This window comes from Bubalus bubalis, chromosome 6 (genome assembly GCF_019923935.1).
Source record: "Bubalus bubalis isolate 160015118507 breed Murrah chromosome 6, NDDB_SH_1, whole genome shotgun sequence".
NCBI classification, from domain to species: domain Eukaryota; kingdom Metazoa; phylum Chordata; class Mammalia; order Artiodactyla; family Bovidae; genus Bubalus; species Bubalus bubalis.
In genome coordinates, this window is record NC_059162.1 from 56,949,291 (window position 1) to 56,964,269 (window position 14,979).

General features: G+C 44.7%; 1 pseudogene; it reads right to left on the reverse strand.

Moving 5' to 3' along the window:
• LOC112585634 lies at positions 1 to 12,985 on the reverse strand (annotated as a pseudogene).
• Positions 12,986 to 14,979: the final 1,994 nt, after the last annotated feature.

A 14,979-nucleotide genomic window follows, 5' to 3' on the forward strand; every position in this document is an offset into this window, starting at 1 on the left:
TTTTTTGCCCATACACATGAGTATTGTCTAAAACATGTCTTCTTTGTAGCACCTAGGCCCTGCCACCACTGTGCTCGGCTGAGTTCACAAATCTGTTGTAAGCTGTAGCTTCCCTGTCACTTCTCTGGCTCTCCTCTCCTGCTAAGCTTTGTTTCCCGGCAGTAATTAAAACCTCCTGCCACTGCCATAGCTCCTGCTGCTGCTGGAACCACCATAGCCACCTTCATTTCATGGTTTGGCGAAGTATTGAACTCCACCACCATAGGGGCCAGAACTTCTGCCTCCAACGTTTCCTCCTTTCATGGGTCCAAAATTTGAAGATTAATTGTTGTAATTGCCAAAGTCATTGTAGCTTCTGCCAAAATTGCTTCCGTCATTACCAAATCCATTATAACCATCCCCACTGCCACCGTATCCGCCACCACCACGGCTGCCACCAAAGCCACCTCGACCACTGAAGTTTCCTCCACGACCAAAGTTGTCACTCCCACCCAAACCACCTCCACGACCGCCACCAAAGTTTTCAGAACCACTTTGACCTCTCTGGGTGGATGAAGCACTAGCCATCTCTTGCTTAGACAGGGCTTTTCTCACTTCACAGTTGAGGCCATTCCCAGTGTGGTATTTCTGAATGACAATCTTGTCTATGGAGTCATGGTCATCAAAGAGTACGAAAGCAAAGCCTCTCTTTGTCACTGCCTTGGTCAGTCATGATTTCAATCACTTCAATTTTCCCATACTGTTCAAAATAATCTCTCAGGTGATGTTCTTCAGTGTCTAATGCCACCAACAAAACCCTTTTTCAAAGGTAAGTGGGCACCAGGTCTTTGAGAATATTCTCTTGAGACGGCCCTCTTGGGTTCCACAACTCTTCCGTCCACCTGTGTGGCCTTCCTTTCACCTCCTCCACCGTGGTGTATGTGACAAACCCGAAGTCTCTGGGGCGCTTGGCGTTTGGATCCCTCATTACCACACAGTCTGTGAGCGTTCCCCATTGCTCAAAACGGCTCCTCAGACCCTCGTCAGTTGTTTCAAAGCTCAGTCCTCTGATGAAGAGCTTCCGCAGATGTTCAGGCTCTTTGGGAGACTCTGACTCAGACATGACGGCAATGGAGGTGGGATGGGGGAACTTCAACGATGCTTTCTCGGCGGTGTACACAGGCAGAAAGCCTGATTTATTTTTAATCTGTAAAACAAAATTCCTCAGAGGCTCACTTAAATTTCATAATATGAGGCAAACATTTTGCTAAGTGACAATGACATCACTTACTTTAAGTTTTCCAAAGGGCCCTTTTCTATTTCTCCAACTTAGAGCTGTCGCCTCCACGGTACAGAAGTGTTCTCTCCCGCCTGTGTCATCCGCCCAGAGTTTATACCGTCACCTGACACTTGCGCAGAACTCAGGAGGGAATAGCACAGTCCATCTGAAAGGAAGCCCTCACCTTCTCTATCCAAAGGTCTTTGTTTTTTATGCTCTGCCTGTACGGTTTGGAAAACTCTATTCTCTTGGACTTAGCACCATAAATAGTTATTTCTTTAACATTCTTTCTCAATGAAGTTCAATTTTCTATGAGAAAACTTGTTTTAAAGAAGAATCCGAATTAGAACTGTACATCTGAAGGTACTTTTTCTTGTACACTCAGAACAGACATTTTAAAAATTACAGCATTTTCTTGAGAAAGTTCTTGAAATGATGCACAGTCTTACACAGTAATTTTCATGTTTGTTGAAGCTGCTACAAAGACTCCAGAGGAATCCCTCTTGGGGGCAGAGACTAAGAAGACAGAGTTGCTTCTCCATAATATCTTAGCATCAGCTCAGCAGTGCCAGTTCAACTCAGCTCAAGAATCACTGGTCCTCATTTTGCAAGATTCTGAACAAGTGAAACACTCCCTACTCGTAGTTTGAAATGAAAGAGGATCCAGGTTGTCAAGGTAACAGATAAAAAGAGACACAAGAAGAAGCACAAGGCCAAAGTTCAGTCTTCCCACCACCCTCCCACACTTGGCCACCATTTCCCCACCTCAATCCTCTCTGCATATTATAGATTAAAATACCAGGCATTTTCATCAAGTCCTCTCTTGAAACAGTCACTCCATTTCCATCTTCCTCCAGCTCATCTGGCCTGTTCTTTCCTTCCCACTTCGTCTCTAACAATTGATGGGAATAAAATTCTGTCTCCTTACACGGGTGTTTCCTGCACAATCCACTAGAGTGTGACTGCTACAAGAACAGAGACCCTGTGCCTCTTATTACTATTGTATTCACAAAGCTGAGTTGAGTGTCTGGCACAAGGGAGGTGCTTCATGAAAACTTGTTAAAGTAAATGGAGTGTTCATTACAGCACCACGTCTTTGTCCCAGTGATTCTCTCTACTCTTTCTACCCAGTATGTCCTCACTCTTCCTCTCCAAAATTCTCAAACCCACACTCATCTCTGTGATGGACTTAATGTTTGTGTTTCCCCACCCCAAATTCATATGTTGAAATCCTGACCCCCAATGTAAAGGTATTAGGAGATGAAGGCTGTAGGTCATGAGGGTAGAGCCCTGGTGAATGGGATTCAGTTCAGTTCAGTTTAGTTCAGTTCAGTTGCTCAGTTGTGTCCGACTCTTTGCGACCCCATGAATCGCAGCACTCCAGGCCCCCTGACCATCACCAACTCCCAGAGTTCGCGCAAACTCACGTCCATCGAGTCGGTGAGGCCATCTAGCCATCTCATCCTCTGTCGTCCCCTTCTTCTCCTGCCCCCAATCCCTCCCAGCATCAGAGTCTTTTCCAATGAGTCAACTCTTCACATGAGGTGGCCAAAGTACTGGAGTTTCAGCTTTAAATGGGATTAGTGCCCTTCTAAGAAAGCCCTGACGGAGAAGGCAATGGCAACCCACTCCAGTACTCTTGCCTGGAAAATCCCATAGATGGAGGAGCCTGGTAGGCTGCAGTCCACGGGGTCGCTAAGAGTCGGACATGACTGGGCAACTTCACTTTCACTTTTCACTTTCATGCATTGGAGGAGGAAATGGCAACCTACTCCAGTGTTCTTGCCTGGAGAATTCCAGGGACGGTGGGGCCTGGTGGGCTGCCGTCTATGGGGTCGCACAGAGTTGGACACGACTGAAGCGACTTAGCAGCAGCAGCAGCAAGAGAGCCCTGAAAGAGCTCTTACCACGTAAAGACACAACAAGAAGATGGCCGTCTGTGAGACAGAAAGCCAGCTCTCACCAGACACCAGATCTGGTGGTCTTGAACTTCTCAGCCTCCAGAACCGTGAGAAATAAACTCACGTTGTTTGGCCATACAGTCTCGATGCTTTGTTATAGAAGCTCCGAGTGACTATACTAATCTCATTCCTCTGACAGCTATATAATTTCAGGTTTGCTCTGTACAGCTTAATGTTTGAATATATCCCACTTTGGTGATACTCATTCAATTTTCAGGAAAAGACATAGTTGACTGTTAAATTCTTTACTGCTCCTAACACATTGAGTTGCTCAGTGAAGACTGAAAGTCCTCAAGGAGACACTTACTTATAATATCTGATACTTGCCAGAAGGAGCTCCACTTAATATTTTGAGATCAGCACTGCAGGGTTCAGCTTTCAAATAAGTCAGATTAACTCAAAGAAAGTCTGAGTAACAGTAAGAAGTCAGAAAAGATAGAACAAGCTGCTCTGACCCAAGAAACACAAGATCTTCCTTAGGGTCATTTCCAAAGAAGGGCGATAAATTCCCTCAACAGGAACATTTGGGCCTGACTTTTCTACAGATCCAGTTCTTCCCCTCCACAAAACAAACCCCAGCTCTCATTTTTACATGAACTGAATAAGAGCTCTTCTACAGGGTTCTTGAACATTTGTGAGTGTCAGCCTCTGGGATCATTTTGTCTTTCAGTCAAGTGAGTACTTTGGTTTCTTGTGGACCCTTTGCTCTAAGGTAAAGATTCATAGGAGTACTTGTTTCTTCTTTGTGACAAGGAAGAGATAAACTCCAGTTAAAATCCAACTTCTGTGGCAACAGCACATGACCCTGGCAGAATGGACTTACAAAGGGATTTTTTTTTCCTCCTAAAAGCTTCTATTTCATGACAGAAATAACCAGTTTCTCTACCATTAGTGCATCTGTGACCTACTAGATAAAGATCATATTTTATCGAATGGAAATTTATATCAGGACTTTTCCCACTGTAGTGAGAGAAATCTACTCAGACTAAGCCAAAAAGGGAATTTAATGGCAAACCTAACTGAGAAGTCCTAAGGTTATCTGGCTTTAGGTATGGTTTGGGTAGGAGCTGGCGAACTATAACTCATTGCCTGTTTTTGTAAATAAAGTTTTACTGGCACAGCCGTGATTGTTCTTTTACATATTGTTCATGGTTCTTTCAAGCTACAACAGCAGTACTGAGTACTCACAAGAGAGACCTTACAGCCAGCAAAACCTAAAGTATTACATGGCTCTTTCTAGAAACAGTTTGCTAGCCCCTGACCTAGGAGCCCAGGTGATGTCCTCAGGATTCTCTAAGCTCTTGCCTTTGATCCTACTCTGAGATGGCTTCATATGTGTCTCCAGCATCCCCAGACTGATATCATTCCTTTCTGCTAACAGTCCTAGTTGAGAAGAGCACTTCTTTCCCAGTAACTCTTGCCAAAATCCTAGGGTTTACCCTAAACTGACAAGTTGGGTAAGGTACCCATCCTTAGATTAATGCCCTACGGTTTGGAGGATGGACTTTTCACTGATTGGCGTAGGCCTGGGTCACACCATCCTGGTGCTGGAGTTGGATCGGTCACCCCAAGCATTCCTCCCAAGAGAGAAGAATGCTAGGAAGGTGGAAATCTACAAATGTCCATTATGAGCCTTTTCCCTGGTTGGTCACATTCTGAGCTTGGACATTTCTCAGAGTATGTCAATGAGCTATCTGCATAATTTTAGAAACCCTTAAATGGAGTTACTATTAATAACAACCAGCTGTTATTGATGAGGTTTCAGTGCCAGATACTATACTAAGGATTAAATATTATCTTGTTTATCCTCTCAACAGCTATAAACATCAGGTATTTTTATTTCCAGTTTACCAATGAGGAAAATAAGGATGAGAGATTTAATAAAAAGTTGGCTTCAAAGTTTCACAGTCAGGATTGGAACCTAGAGCTGTGTAACTGTGAACTTGAATTATGCTGCCTGCTTCTCCACCCCTATAGCCTTCCTTTTCTGGGAATTCCCTACTCACCCCCCTGTGCCCGAATAGTGCTTGAGCACTGAACTCGTGACCAATGGGCCCGAGCTCTAGTGAACTCAGCTCTGCCATTAACTCACCGGAAGACTTTTAGCAAGTTACTTAGCTTTCAGAATTTCTGTCAATACTTTCTGCCTGAGGAATTTCCTCATCTGTAAAAATGAACAGCTTAAACTATCAGTGATGTTCAAACTATGTTCTACTAGCAGGGGGGCTTCTTGGCAGTGCCCCAGAGTTTGCCATCGAGAGTGAAGGACACTTGACCAGCTGTCTCTCCACACTCCCTCAATCTCATAATCTCCATCGCTTTCCATTAGACTCCTTCTTAAGTCTAATATGTAAAGAATAAACATTCCTGTTGCAAAAAAAAAAAAAAATTAATTAATCATGGGACTAAAAGACCTTTCAGATCTGTCAATACTTTCTGCCTGCTCTTGTGCCTCTCTCCACCTGCTTGTGTCCTGGGAGGCTGACCTGTATGGATGGACCACATCAACAGGTTTTCTGTGCTCTGGCTTCCTGTTGGGTTCAGCCAGTAGGAAAGTAGTGGAAAGGGGATGAAAGGGGAGAGAGGTCGGGGTATGGATTCCCCTGGCTCAGTGGCTAGGTTCAAAGATTACAGCCCTTGCTGGGTAACTCCCTCCATCAGCTCAGTTTGGGTTTGGGAAACTGTTTCATTCTCTGCCCCAATCCTATCTAGGAGTAGTAACAGTTCCTTGCTGTCACTAGCCCTGGGGTACCCTGCCATTCCTTTGAGTTTTGTTATAATGATAGTATGTCTGGTTATGTAGATACTGTTGTAAGTAGTCCCTTCTTTAAGTATTCCTCGCTGGGGAAGGTGGTCAGGATGGCAAAGTAGGAAGAACCAGACTCATTTCCTCCCATGGACACACCAAGACTACAAATGCTTTGAGAACCATCTGAAGTACTAGCATAAAAGATTTTCCACGACTAAAGGCATACAGAAAACAACAACAACAACGAAACAGGTAGGAGGGGCGGCGATGTGGCATAGTCAGGACTCACCCCTGAGTCAGTGACCCACATATGGGAGGAATATCACAATCACAGAGGTCCTCTCCAAGGAGCAAAGAAACTGAGCTCCACATCAGGCTCCCTGGCCCAGGGGCCCCAAGGGGAACAGATGAGAACACCTGGCTTCAACAACCAATGGGATTTACAGTCAGAAGATCTAGAAAGCTAAAAGAAACAGAGATTTCACTCTTGAAGGACTCATTCAAAAGCTCACATGCTGTAAGTCTCAGAGCAGAGGCAATAGTTTGAAAGGAGGCTTATTCAGACCTACTTGCTAATCTTGGGGAGCCTCCTAGAGAGACAGGGGGCAACTGGGACATGCCCTGGGGATGGAGATGCTGGTGGCAGCCCTTCTGGGGAGCTTATTTAATCACAGTAACACTGGTACTTGAAAGAGCCATTTTGGAATACTCTCTTTAATCTATTAGCATCAGGGACCCAGCCCCTCCCAACAGTGGCCAGGCACCCCCACACCCTCTCAGGATACAGCAAAAGCAGTTCTAAGAGCAAAGCTTATAGCAATGCAAGCTTACCTCATAAGAAGAAATAAGAAAAATCTCATCAACCTAACTTTATACCTAAAGGAACCAGAGAAAGAACAAGCAAAACCCAAAGTTAGTAGAAGGAAATAAATCATAAAAATCAGAGCAGAAATAAATGAAACAGAGACTAAAAAAGAAAAAAATCAATAGAAAAAATTAAAAAAGAAACTAAGAATTGTGAAAACCAAGGACAAACTGGTAGATAGAGCTTGGAGGAATGTTCCAGATGAAGAGAACAACATGACCATAGGCCAATCAGCCAGAAATTACAGGAAGTGCTTCAGACACCATATAATAGTTCAATCTGACTCAGGCAGACATGTGAGCTCTGTTTTTGCCACTCAGCCACAATTATTCATCCTTTGTCTACTGGAAATAATATGACATATTGTATTTTGAGAATAACCCCTCCCTGTAGTTATCTCATTAGTAGTAAGAGATTGACAACCTTCAGCTTCTAATGCGGGTCCCAACTGGGTTCAGTTAGCATAATCTAGCCCCAGAGTGACTGATTCAATGATGGGCATGTAACTCAATTTGGACCAGTGAGAATCAGAGGCAAGACCTGTGTTGAAAGTGACAGAGTTTTATCCAGAATTTAATTGTAAATTCTCTTTCCACTGGATTTGAAATTAAGAGGATGTAGAGGCAGAAGATGCTGCAACCAGCTCGTGACCATGAGGGCAGAGCTTGACTAAGAACGGAGCCAGCACAGCTGAAAGGCGTCCTAAAGGTAGAAAGATAAAACCTTGTTTCTGATCAATTTACTCCTGAAGCTGAAACAATCTGTGAGTAATCCATTAGCCAGTTAATTACGACATCAATGAATTCCCTTTATCTCTTAAGCCAGTTTAAACTAGAATTTCTATGTCTACTTAAAAACATAAGGGTTAAGACTAGGAAGATAGTTTGAATCCAGGACAACGGATGTTGAATAGTAAGTCTTGAACTAGATTTCACAGGAAAAATTTTTGACAAGGATTGACGTAATTCTTCAATTTCCCTTTAGGCTGTACAAAGCAGTTTTACATAAACTACCTTATTGAATCTTTAGTTTTCCAATGTAATACATATTATCTTCCATGAGGAAATGGAGTTTCAGAAAGTCTAAACGACTTGCTTTAAAATCATGCAGCTTGTGAAAGAGCAAAGTGTCAGTTCTGGATCTTTCAGTTCTGAATCGTGCTAAGATCTCCTGCATCGCAGGTGGATTCTTTACTGTCTGAGACACCAGGGAAGCCCAAAGCCATTTCACCAACATGCAAAAGAAAAAACAAAAGCAAAACAAGCAAACAAAAAACACCTGAATCTGAAGATCTGAGGATCCTTACCCCCGAGATACCTTTCTGATTTCATGACCTTTCAGTGTTGGAATTCACATTTGAACAGAATGAGGTGATGCTGGTATAGATCTCTTCTGATCCTTGGAATCATCTAGATGAGCTTCAAGTACATAAAGCTTGACTACTCCATATCACTACGGCCACTGAGCAATTCATTTAATATTTCCTCATTTGTAAAACAGTGATGACAATTGCTACCTCGTTGGGTCAATATGAAAATTGAACATGTAAAGCGTCTGTTACAAAATAGACATCTGTAAAAGTTAGGTCTCTTTATTGTGGAAGGTAGTAGAAGCAGGTTTTTGAATCAGTCTTGGTTTTAAATTTTCACTCTTTTCCTAACTAGCTATATGCACCCATCTGTAGAGTTGGTTCTTTCTTTCTTTTTTTTTTTAAATCTGTTGGTTTTTTCTTAATACTTATTTATGTGGCTGCATTGGATCTCAGTTGCATCATGTGGGATCTTCTGTTGCGGCACATGGACTCCTGATGAGTAGTTGTGGCGCTCCAGCTTAGTTGCTCCTCGGCCTGTGGGATCTTAGTTCCCCTACCAGGGATTGAACCCTGATCCCCTGCATTGCAAGGTGGATTCTTAACCACTGGACCACCAGGGAAGTCCCTAGAGTTGGTTCTTGAAGGACAGGTACTGTGTCTGTCCTTATCTCTGCTGAATCCACAGTGGCCCTAGGAGGCAATCAGTAAATGTTTAAATTTAAATGACAAGTTTCCTAAGCTTTAAACAGTTGAGATAAAATATATAGTACAAGTATAGTATAAGAAATCAGGATATAACATAAAACAGTCCAATGCCTGGCCCATAGTAAGTGTTCAGTAAATAATAATTGCAGCTAATTTCTATTGCATACTTACTATGTACCAGTCCCTGCTCTAAACACCACAGATATTCATACAATTCTCAAATCCCCATCCCTGTTTTACAGATAAAAATCAAAGCCTCATTTTTATTATTATCTAAATACTTGACGTCACTTTAGGCCCCATGACTTGTGAGTCCAACTCTTTCCTTTTAAGGTTTGGGACCCTCGAGGAGTCTGATTCAGGGTCTGTTAAATTACGGCTTCTCTTTTTCCTCTTTTGCATTGTTAGAATGAAATAAAGCCTTCTTTCTTTAAGAACACAATGAAGACTTTCTTTTGATTTTCCTTCTCTTTCTCCCATTATTTCCAGAGTGAGGTTGGACTGCCTGAGGTTTTGTCTGGCAGGAGCCCTTTAATTCAGAGACGGCCAACAACTCAATGAGCCAGCAGGCCTTTGCCCTCAGCTGGCTGACACTGAAGCAGCAGTTGGACCTCCCAGTTGGGGTTGTCTTGCATTCTTTCCCCGAAAAAAAATGCCTGCTGCCATCTGCTGGCCAAATCTAGTCATCACACCCATGTTTTCAAGGTTTCCAAACGAGGCTGCGGTCCATGGGGTCGCTAGGAGTCGGACACGACTGAGCAACTTCACTTTCACTTTTCCCTTTCATGCATTGGAGAAGGAAATGGCAACCCACTCCAGTGTTCTTGCCTGGAGAATTCCAGGGCCGGGGGAGCCTGGTGGGCTGCTGTCTCTGGGGTCGCACACAATCGGACACAACTTAGCAGCAGCAGCAGCAGCAAATGAGGCTCCAACTGTCTCTCACAACTGCTTCCCAAAACACCTTCAGGGGCTACCCCAGAGGTGAATTTAGCAGACAGACCAACATGACAAGTCTGGACACCGTGACAAGTCTGGACAGACCAATGTGACAAGTTGGACCTTGGTTCAAAGCTAAGGTGCTCAGGCGAAGAATGTTGGTGGCTGATTTCCATTCAGGAACGTAGAAGTGAGTTTCCATTTCACTGCACTGGTGAAACCCCTACACTAACCCTCCTTCTATCCTACAAGTATGCCATCTTGTCCAGAGCCACATGTTTTATACCCATCTCCATCTCCCACCAACCTGACATTCTTCCATCCATGAGACTTGAATTACCATAACAATCCTTTACAGGAATGTTTGGTAAAACAGCCACACTCAGCAAAGTTACAAGGGTAGCACAGAGTCTTCTATATCCTTCTCCCAGGTCTCCCAGAGACCCCGTTCAAGTTTTGCCAGTTGTCTCAGTGGTTCCTCTGCAACAATGGATTTAATCCAAAGGCAGGTGCTGTTCCTCCTGTCATGGTCTCTTAGTATCTTTCAATCTGGAACATTCCTCACTTTTTGACTTTTATAACCTTGGCATCTGTTGGGGTGCAGTCCCTGGCCTACAAGCCTTGTAGTTGCCCAGACTCAAGACCAAAGAAAGAGCCCAGAAACAGTGACAGAGACATCAGGGGATCTTACATGTCCAAAGCGAAGGGTCCTGGAGCAACATCCCACCATGGTCAGCAGACAGCAGGCAGGGCATGGCAGCAATCTCTGCTTCTTTGGGGGAGAAGGGGACTACGATTTATAGGTGAATTGATGTCAGATTGGTTCATCTGTTATGAGGGGAAACCAGCAGCTAGCGCAGGAGGCAAGCATGTAACCAGTTACTGATTAAGCCCTGTAATTAAGAGGCTAGAATAGTCATGTGAGTGGAAACAGGAATGGGCAGAGCAGGAAATGAGCAGAGAGCAAGAGAACAGTCATCTTGAGTGACCTGACCATGCATTCCACCCCTACATACCCTTGCCGTCTTGGTCTGCCCCTTTTCCATGCCATCCCTGGGATCAGGTATGTAGAGGTGCACTGCAACCCAGACACCACAAATGCAATAGAGATCGACAGCTAGAGAGTAAAAAAAATGGGCAAACTTTGGAGCCAGGTGCTTATTGGATCAATTTTTTTCATGAAAGTCCAGAGGAGGATAACAAGGGCGCCTTACTGACCACGCAAACTCATTTCACAGTGATGCCACTGTTATCCCTGTATCCTCAAATCCTAGTCATCCCTCTAATCAGGCTAGGGATGAAATGGAGACATTTAACAGGCACAGTACAGGGAAGATCATGACCATTAGGCAGACTTCAAGCAGTAACAGCATTCTAGGTCATACCACCCCTGCCCATGGGCTTTGTCCTGGCCAGCTGCACCATCCCGCCTGTCCACCCTCAGTGCCCACAGCTGGGGCCGAATCCAGGAGAGGTGGCAAAACCACAGACCACAGGGTTAGTACAGTGGTGCCTGTCTCCAGTAGGGCCCGGATTACTTACCTTTGGAGTCTCAGACGAGCCAGGTAGAAGACAGGTGAAACGTGTTAAGTCTCTTTCTAATCCTATTCCCCATGAAGAAGCAAACGCAAACCAAAAGGGGCTTACCTGCCAGCCCTAGGGCCTTTCTATGGTGTGTTCCCCTCAGTGTAGACCCTGCAGCCAGGGTAAAAGTGACTTGTTGCCCTGACCCATAGTTGGCAGTGGTCCTTCGGTGGGCAGCAGTTGAACTCAAATGGTGTGGGCTGGTTGCTTCTGGGTTAACACGACGCAGGCACTGGGACAATTGCTCCTGGGTGTGTTCAGGTGTTGGGGGCCTCAGCTGTTGTTGAAGTAGCCCCTTCATCCTTCCCATTAGTCTGGAAGCAGCAGGGTGGTGAGGCAGGTGGAAACACCAGTATATGACTTTTTATCAGCCCATTCCTGATGGGAATGGCCTTCATGGCCGGCAAAGTGGGATCCTGGGTCACTATCAATACCAGTGGGTGCCCTGTGTGTCACACACAGCTGTTCTAGACCCTGAACACTGGTTCTTCTGGTGGCTTGATGACGCGGGTACGCCTGTTGTGACATCTTCCACCTGTTGTAAGGCACAGTAGGGTGCATATCGCAGCTGTTCCATCACACTGTATCCTTCCAGAGCTGAGGACAGAAGTCCAAGGGCACTCTATTATTTCACTGTTACCATAGTTACCACAGGCCCCAAACAAACCCTTCCAGGTAACTGCGAGTGCTTAGTCGCTCAGTCGTGTCCGACTCTTTGTGACTCCATGAACTGTAGCCCAACAAGCTCCTCTGCTCATGTGATTCTTCAGGCAAGAATACTGAAGTGGGTTGCTGTTTTCTTCTCCAAGGGATCTTCCTGAGCCAGGGATCAAACCACTGTTTCCTACATTTCAGGCAGATTCTTTACGGTCTGAGCCACCAAGTAACTGGCCACGTCCAATTTGCAAGCCTGTCTCTGAGTTAACATCCCTAACGCCTGAGTCTGTAACTGTTTAGGAGTGGTGGGTCCTGGGTATCCTCGTATTTTGTAGATAATCCAAGTCCTTTCATTTTGTCTGTATTCACCAGCCACCCCCATACCATCAGATGAGCTGTGAGCATGGTTTAAATTGAAAGAGATGAAGGTTTATAGAGTATCATTAATATAACGGAAGAGGAAAACATCTCTCATGGTGTTCAACTGCCACAGGCCCCACAGGCTAGTGGACAATCACCTCGGGGTTACCTGCACAACTTTCCATTTCTTGTCCTTATTTCCGGACTTCTCAGCCCCCACGGGAGTTTCCTTGGCCTCTTGACTGGCTCACCAATTGCCAGGTTGCACCCACAGGCCTGCAAGCCTTGTAGCTGCCCAGCTTCAAGACCAAAGATAGAGCCCAGAGACAGTGACAGAGACATCTGTGGTTTAGTAGAAGGGGGACCTAACATGCCTGAAGCAAGGTCCTGGGGTGAAACCCCATCGTGTATGGCAGAAAACAGTCAGGACGTAACAGCAATCTGTGTGCTACCTGGGAGAAAACTGCTACTGCTAAAGTCACCTCAGTCGTGTCTGACTCTGCGTGACCCCATAGACGGCAGCCCACCAGGCTCCCCCATCCCTGGGATTCTCCAGGCAAGAATACTGGAGTGGGTTGCCATTTCCTTCTCCAATGCATGAAAGAGAAAAGTGAAAGTGAAGTCGCTCAGTTGTGTCCGACCCTCAGCGACCCCATGGACCGCAGCCTTCCAGGCTCCTCCGTCCATGGGACTCTCCAGGCAGGAGTACTGGAGTGGGGTGCCATTGCCTTCTCCCCCTGGGAGAAAAGGAGGCTACTATTTATAGGGGGAACTGACATCAAGTCAACCCATCAGTTTCCAGGGAAGCCAGCAGCTGGGGCACCTGCTTCATAGCCCCTCAAGTTAACAACCATCACAAGGGGCAGAGGTTTCCCTTTAGTAAACAAGCAGGTGGAGCTGTTCTGGCCTCAGGGGCAAGGGGCAAGCATGTTCGTGTGAGTAGAGTGTAGGTGGAACAGGGACTAGTCGAGCAGGGAAAGTACAGAGAGCAAGAGAACAGCCATCTGGAGTGGCTTGACCATACAGCATTTTAAAAAAGTGAAATCTACATTCATTTTGTAGAACGTCCCTCACTTTGGGTTGTCTGATGCTGTCTCATGATAAAACCCAGCTTATGCATTTTGAGCCAAAATAGAGCACATGCTGTTTTTTCATTGTCTCATGTCTGACGGAACACAGATGGTACACTATTTGTTTATGACAGTCTTAATTTTAATCACGTTCATTCAGATAGTATCTGTCTGATTCCTCTGTTATGAAGTTTCTTTATTTCCCTTTGTGACTATGTCAGTTTTCTATTGCTTCTGTAACAAATTACCACAAACTTCATGATTTAAAACAATACACATGTATTATGTTATAGTTCTGGAAGTCAGAAGGCTGACCAGTATCACTGACTTAAAATCAGTGTCACAGGGCTGTGTTAATTCTGGAGGCTTTAAGGGAGGATCTGTTTCCTTGCTTTTTCCAAATTATATAGGCCACCTGCATGCCTTGGCTTGTGGTCCTTCCTCCCATCATCAAAGCCAGCAGTATAGCATCTTCAAGCCTTTCTCCAACTCGGACCTCTGCTTCTGTCATCACATCTCCCTCTCTGACTCTCCTACCTCTCTTTTTCATTTATAAGGACACTTGTGATTCCACTGGGCTCCCCAGATTAAGATCATCGCCTTCATCACACCTGCAAAGTCCCTTTTACCAGGTAAGGAAACGTATCCACAGCTTCCAGGACAGTATCTGAGCATCTTTCAGGGAGTATTATGCTGCCTTCCACGGTTACTAATCTTATTCTTGGAAAGATACTTTGAGACCATGAAAACTTCTGTTACTTAGCCTACTTCTACCAACTAGTTTTAGCATCCTTTGATGTTTCTTGCCTGATTAATGATTGCCAGATGATGGTTTTCTACTACTATCATTCATTTTACATTTATTAATTGGCTTTCTACTATGAAGGGAGCTTTCTCTTCTCTCCATTTATTTATCCTTTTCATTCATTCATTTATATCAATGTGGACTCATAGGTTCCTTATTTTGTTCAATAGATTATGATCCATTACTATTGGCATTTATTTTGGTGTTGAATTATCTCAGATTTGGCCAGTGGAAGCTCCTTCAAGCCCCCTTTTATGCCCTTTTAACATTTCTTGTCATTCTTTGAACACTTTCTTCCTTTGTGTCCAAAGATAGTTTAGGCTCATCTTTTCATTTCTCTGCTCAATCCTGGAATCAGCCATTCTCCAAGGAGCCCTGGTTCCTTTTAGTGGAGAGAAGTGTTTGGAAACCAAGATCTGGGCACTACATGTGCTCATTGCTACTAGGGTATCACTGCTCCCAATTCCTCTCAATGACAGAACTAGGAAACATGTGTACATACACACACAGTCACACGCAGTCACACACACACACCCCGCTCTATTCCTTTGTCCGTATATGTTGAAAACCAAGAGTTTGTAGTGATACCTACAACTCTAATTTACCACCACAGGTTCATTTTAGGTTTTCTTCTTTCCATATTGCTGCCATCTTTGTGAGAAAACTGATTCAGAATCACCCTCTGAGTAACCCTCACTTAGGCTTCCCGGGTGGCTC